Source organism: Oxyura jamaicensis, unplaced genomic scaffold, assembly GCF_011077185.1.
Source record: "Oxyura jamaicensis isolate SHBP4307 breed ruddy duck unplaced genomic scaffold, BPBGC_Ojam_1.0 oxyUn_random_OJ98882, whole genome shotgun sequence".
In the NCBI taxonomy this organism is placed as follows: Eukaryota; Metazoa; Chordata; class Aves; order Anseriformes; family Anatidae; genus Oxyura; species Oxyura jamaicensis.
Genome location: NW_023312086.1, coordinates 693 through 7,187, shown reverse-complemented (window position 1 = coordinate 7,187; position 6,495 = coordinate 693). Strand labels below are relative to the sequence as shown.

General features: G+C 42.6%; 1 long non-coding RNA gene across 1 annotated transcript; it reads right to left on the bottom strand.

Annotated features, from left to right (window-relative positions):
- Nucleotides 1-74: 74 nt before the first annotated feature.
- LOC118160118 lies at nucleotides 75-2,188 on the bottom strand. The gene is made up of 2 exons (XR_004747341.1): nucleotides 1,781-2,188; nucleotides 75-136 (listed from the first exon to the last, which is right to left on the bottom strand). It is a non-coding gene; the product is annotated as an uncharacterized LOC118160118 (long non-coding RNA).
- Nucleotides 2,189-6,495: the final 4,307 nt, after the last annotated feature.

Sequence of the window (6,495 nt, the reverse complement as noted above, 5' to 3'; positions counted from 1 at the left end):
TCCAAATTCCTCAAAGACAATGAACAAACCCCCACTAATTTATTACAATCCCTCCTTTTTCTTTTTCTAACATATTTTGTTCATTGAATTTTTGCAATATTTGCTTGCTGAGCATCAAAGTTTCTGCGTTGTCCTCCTGCTCAAGAGATTCATACTTAGCACGCACGAGCATAAGATGAGCTGCCTCTAATCGGCTTTTTACAATTGCAATTACTCGATTGAATATACATGGTCCAAAAGTCAGTGCTAATATAAGTAACAACAAGGGCCCCGCTATGGTTGATAGCAGGGTAGTAAGCTAAGGTGAGTAATTAAACCAGGATTCATACCAATTCTGACGAGCCTCATTTTCCCTTTTGCGTTTTTCTAATCCTTCCCGCAATTTAGTCATTGTATCTCTCACCACCCCAGTATGATCTGCATATACACAACATTCTTCACGCAGGGCTGCACACAGTCCTCCTTGTTGTAAGAAAATCAAATCCAACCCTCTACGGTTTTGGAGTACCACTTCAGATAATGACCTAACCGATTTTTCCAGAGCTGTTATTGATTGCTCTATACGGGCCAGATCCTCATCTACGGCAATGCGCAGAGAAGTAAATTCCTGGCTTTGTTTTACCAGGGAAGCAATTCCAGTTCCTGCACCTGCAGCCCCGAGAGCCATTAAAGTGGCTAAGGTGACGGCCGTAATAGGCTCCCTCTTTACCAGATGGTATTCAGCCACTGTGTGATGGGTATACATATACTCTTCAGTGTGGTATTGAATCCTTGGTATAATGACCACCTGTACACAAAAATCATGAGATGTGCTAAACAATTTTAAAGATATGCAAGGAGTGACTCCTAACGATGAACATACCCACCTAGTGTTATTTGCAGGAATTAACCATTTGTGGGTTCGGTCCATTTTTTCAGTGACATGGCACAGATCATTTTTATCTCTTGGAACTGTGCCGACACATCTACCTTTTCCTGTAACTTGAGTCAAAGTTATCCCGATTTCCTGACCCCAACTGCATTTGGAAGGATTTAACTCATTTGAATATTCAGACCTCCCCATATCCCCTATAGCTTCATAATATGGGGGCTTAACACTTACACATAGCCAGCACCCTTCAGTTATCTCAGGATTAGTTTGATTTAGTACCTGGAAACTAGCATTTATAACTTTCCACATACTACTCCCGGGTACAACCTCTTTCTTTTTCACAATGCTTGGAAGCAGTGTGGGAAAGGATAACTCTGTCGACTTATTGAAAAACACTGTAGTAGGTCGGGCAGTCCCAGGTATCTTTACAGTCTGGGCAATCAAAACTTCCCCTAATAACTCTTTATTAGGCCCGACTACCTTGGAAGTCTCGGGTATTTCCTTCTTTATTAGTATGAGTCCTCCCTTGTCAGTTCCAGGTTCCGTATACCTTATTCCCCACACTCTTCCCATGTTCCACCCTCTATCCGTGGGCTGGGTAACATTTAAAAAAAGATATTTGCAGTTTCCACGTCCTCCCCACCCTTGCGGTGGAATGCACCCATATGGACCCCATTGGACCCTTAAGTATTTATCTCTACCGTATCCCGGTATCCAGCTAGGGGCTATAGTCTCACAACCCCAGTAGCTGCAGTAATATTGATTAGGGGAGTTGCAGTACCCCTTTCCAGGATTCGAACTCGGGCACATATAAAATCCCATATATTCCCAGCATTGGGGCCTCGGGATCAGCTTACATAGTGTAGAAGTAAAGCTTGGCCCCCCCGATGTTATCTGGGTAGCAATAACCTGTTGATCCTCGAATCGACTTAAAGTCCATTTAAAGGGTTGGTGGGGGTGGTGTTGAGTCGCTATGCAGGATGAAATCACTGCGAGAACCCCTAAATACCGATAGGAATGGCTGAGGCCCATTTCTTTCCCCACTTATTCACTCCTCTGCCTCACTCGTCAGTTGGGTTGCAGCCAACTACGAGGTTTTAGTTCTTCTCGGCAGCAGTAGTGTTCTTCAGGGGAGAGCCTCTACCTTAACCCACGGTACCTATCGAGTTCGTCGCAATGTGAGCTTCAGGTCTTTGTTTCCTGGAGCGATCTCCCACTTCTCGTCACAGATGGGTCCTTTAACACGGCTGGCATGTGTCCATCCTTTCTCCACAGTCCGGACAGCTGTTTCTGTAGTAAGCAAAACAACATAGGGGCCTTCCCATTGTGGTGTTAATGTAACTTCTTTCCAAGTTTTTATCAGGACCTTATCTCCAGGCTGTATCTTGTGGATTGCCATATCCAAAGGAGGACGTTGCACAATTAAACCCTTTTTCTGTAATTCCCTGCGTCTATTTATCAATTGTGTGAGGTAAGGTTTTAATTGATCATCTTGTAGGTGGGGATGATCAAGGGGTATCTCGAGATCGTAAGGCATACCATACAGCATTTCAAAAGGGGAGATTCCCAGATCAGTCCTGGGCTTCACGCGTATACTTAACAAAGCTAGCGGCAAGCACTTTATCCAAGAGGTTTTCGTTTCTAACATTAATTTAGTAAGTTGCTTTTTAATTTCCCCGTTCATCTGTTCTACTTTCCCCGAGCTCTGAGGATGCCAGGGAGTATGATATTCCCATTTGATTCCTAAAGCTTTCATTGTGTCACGGGACACTTTTGACACAAAGTGTGATCCCCTATCAGAATCTATTGCTTCTACAATCCCATATCGGGGAATTATGTTTTCTAACAATATTTTCACTACGGTTTGTGCTGTAGCCCTTGTCGTGGGAAATGCTTCAACAAAATTTGTAAGATGGTCTATGATTACCAGCAAATATTTGTATCTTCCTGTTTTGGGAAGTTCGGTAAAATCCAATTGAATTCTTGCAAAGGGTCGGTGGGCTAATTCTCGTCCTCCCAGAACCCTTTTTCTCATATTTTTAGCATTTACCCTCCGACAAATCATACACCCATTAACAATTCCCTTTGCTATGTTATATATCCCTATACACATATAATTATTGGCGAATTGATCTACTAACGCCTGAGCACCCCAATGCATTTGTTCATGAAATCTCCGTAGCACCCTCATAGCTACTGATTTTGGTAACACTTCTTGTCCGTCAGGTAGTACCCATTTTCCTTTTTCACTTTCTCGAATCCCCATTTGTGTCATCTTTTCCTTTTCTACAGTAGTAAAACAAAACAAGGGGAGGGGGGCGTGCCCACCAGAACATAAAGACTTAGCTGGGCCATGCTTGTAACACTTCCTGTAAGGCGGACTCTCCTCCTCCAAACAATTACATTCAATCCCTTCTACTCCCCAGTCTTTCCAGCAATCATAGCATGGAAATTTCTTTAAATCCTTCCCCTTGCCACAATTCGGGCAGTCTGCTCTCTTAGTCAGTTCATATACACCCATGAGAGCTGCTCTTTTTGCTTCCTGGTCAGCTAAGTTATTACCTCTGATTTGGGGATTCAGCCCTCGCTTGTGTCCTTTTACATGCACCACCGCAATCTCCTTAGGCTCCCTGATGGCTTGTAAAACTTGGAGAATCAACTCCTGATGAATTAGTCCTTTTCCTCGTGAATTTATAAATCCTCTCTCTTCCCATATTTTCCCAAAGGTGTGTACATGCACCACACCAAAGGTGTATTTCAAATCTGTCCAAATGTTTGCCAGCTCAAGAGCTCTTATCAAGGTGATGATTTCCACCTTTTGGGCTGATGTTTGTTACCGCATATCCTGTGAAGCAAAAATCCCTGGCGGACGAAGCTGCTGCCATCTATGTACCAATCCTCCACATCTTCTAGGGGTGTTTCCTAGAAGTCTGGTCAGCTGGAGTATACCGTGTTCATGGTCTTGATGCAAGATCTGGCGATCTGGGAACAGTTACTGAGGAAAGAGGCTAGGTTCATAGTATTAGTGCTGAAAATATATATATATTAGTAAACTAATAGTCCATGATACACATTCCTCCTCTTCTTCAGTAGCTATCATTTGTATATTGCAACAGTGTCCCCTTTTCCCGAAGGGGTCTGTCAAAACTTCAAGATCACAGGCTAGATGTTCCCTAAATATGGTGGGGTTATTTTTGAACCCCTGTGGTAACACTGTCCAAGTAATCTGAGTTTCTCGTCCTCTATTAGGATTTTCCCATTCAAAGGCAAAGAGTTTCTGTTTTTCATTTGCCACGGGCAGGCAGAAAAAGGCATCCTTTAAATCTAGTACCATGAACCAAACTTGACTATTTTTCTAATTTTGTAATTCCAATCATTTTTCCCAAATTAAATTTCAAGCATTGCAAAAAAAAATGCCTTTTCCTGTTGGCCAGTTACTCCTATTACATTTACAGAGTAATTAACACAGAGAAAGAAGCTCCCTTAACCAACAAAAATTCAAGCCTCTCTCTTCGTTCCCTAGCTTTATTTCAACCAGTGGACCTGCTAGGGTAGATGCCCCAGGTCTCCCTTATTCCTGGCTGTTGTAAGTTTATCCTGCAGCCTAAGACAATTTCTTTCTGATATCAGGGGGCTAATTGCCCTAGAAAGAGGCTAGCCAATTACCTGTTTTCTGAAGCCACATCCAAAATTTATTTATTTATTTATTTTTCTTCATTGCATTTCAAAAGTTGGTTCAAAAATTCCATAGGGGTTTCTTTTGGATCTTGTTGGAACAAATTCTCAATTCCCATTTTAACCAGATTTCTGTATAGCTGTTCATAATTTCCGGGGTGATTAGGGTCTCAGTTGGGGGGGGTCGGTCAGGGGAATGCAATCGTTGAAAGTTCCCTGAGCGATCCCATTGGCAATCTGAGCTCACATGTGAACTCAGGTTGTTTTAAGAGTTAACTGCTTTTCTGTTTCCATGACAACTCTTTTGGACCCATCATGGTCCCTCTGCCCCAGAGGGCTCACACCCATGATTTTGAGATCTCAGCCTCGGGTTGAGGCAGAACTATTAACATCCCTACATCCTCTTTTCCTGCTCATTCAACTTCAAACAGCTTTATCAAATACTACATGCCACACCTTTAACACCTTCCACAACCCTTTTAACACTTCCTTTATCTTTCTCCAGCCTGTACTTTTCTAATGCCAGCACCAAAAGCTCAGTCAGAGGCCAACTTAATTCCATACCTTTTCCCTCCAAGATGCTGAAACAACATAGCAGTATACAACATTTCATCCCATTTCCCTTCTCTCCTCAAAAACATTAACTTTAACAAAGTATTATAGTTTAAAGTTCCATTAAAAGGCCAATTTTCTCCACAAAGCGGCCACCATTGTTTACAATATTTTATCAATGTTTTTTCTGTTCATGCTTCCACCAGCGGACCCTCCAATATCCTTCCAATGACTTAAAACACATCCTAAAGGACTTTTCTTTACAATTCCACCATTTTGTTTTCCTCCCATTTTTTTCAATTCACACTTTCAAGATACCCCTTTAACACTTACAAAATGCAGCATGTTGGTATCTTTTTACAGCAACACCAAGAAACCATTATTATTACCAAAAATATAGCTAGAATCGCACTAACAACAATCAGAGTCAAATTCCGCATTCAATAGGTCAGAAAACCGAAATAAGTAACACAGTACCAAATAAACCTTAAAGGCAAACCTTTTGCCAAGGTTCCCAATGGCAATTAAATGCCATCAAAACAGGTCCAACGTATACTTAAGATGCTAGCCACAAAAGTATACACCAACACTACCCTGAAGAAGGTTACCTTCTGACTTACAGGCAGCACCAAATGACCGGTCTACCAAACAAACAAACCAAAATAAAGAATATCGTCACTTACAGCGATGGGGTCCTTGTCTGCCTCCGCAGTGATCCGTTGAGTCAAGGAGTCCCTCTGGGAAATCCCGGGGGTACCCTAGGGAGTCCTATTCCCAGCGGGTCCTGCAGCCGGGCAGAGAGGTTGTCCCATCTGGGGTGCCAGATTGATTTAAAGAACGAAGTCAAAATTTCTTCTTAGTGACAAAGTATTCTTTATTGACAGCGCTGGATGCACGGGGGATCCTTCCACCTAACGTACATACCCAAAGTGACAAACTATCTCACAGCAGAACAACGAACATTCAATTAACGCCTATACATATTCATTACCTGAACTCGCCTACTCACGCTTCTTATGGTAATTAGCTTATCAGTCCTTTGTATTTGCACAGATTCTTCCAAGAATTGTGGGCAGGGGTCTTCAGGAGGTGGGCAGTGGTCTTTGGGAGGAAGGCCATATGTCTTCCTCATAGTATACTTCTCACCCTTTATCTAGAATGTAGTGATTTTGCAAGTTTGCAATGTCCTTATCAGTCTGAGCTAATTTGTGTCCTTGTTGTCCATCTGTTTCCTGCCTGAGATGGGATGTCTGGCAAGTTTTTTGTTACTTAGTTTGACTCCTAATTACTGGCCCTTGAGCACTGGAGTCAATCTCACTGACTCCCCTGAAAATTGGGGATCAGCGGGTTCTGGAAGGGAGAGGGCCATGGGCATAGGAGGAGTTATGTAGAGAGGT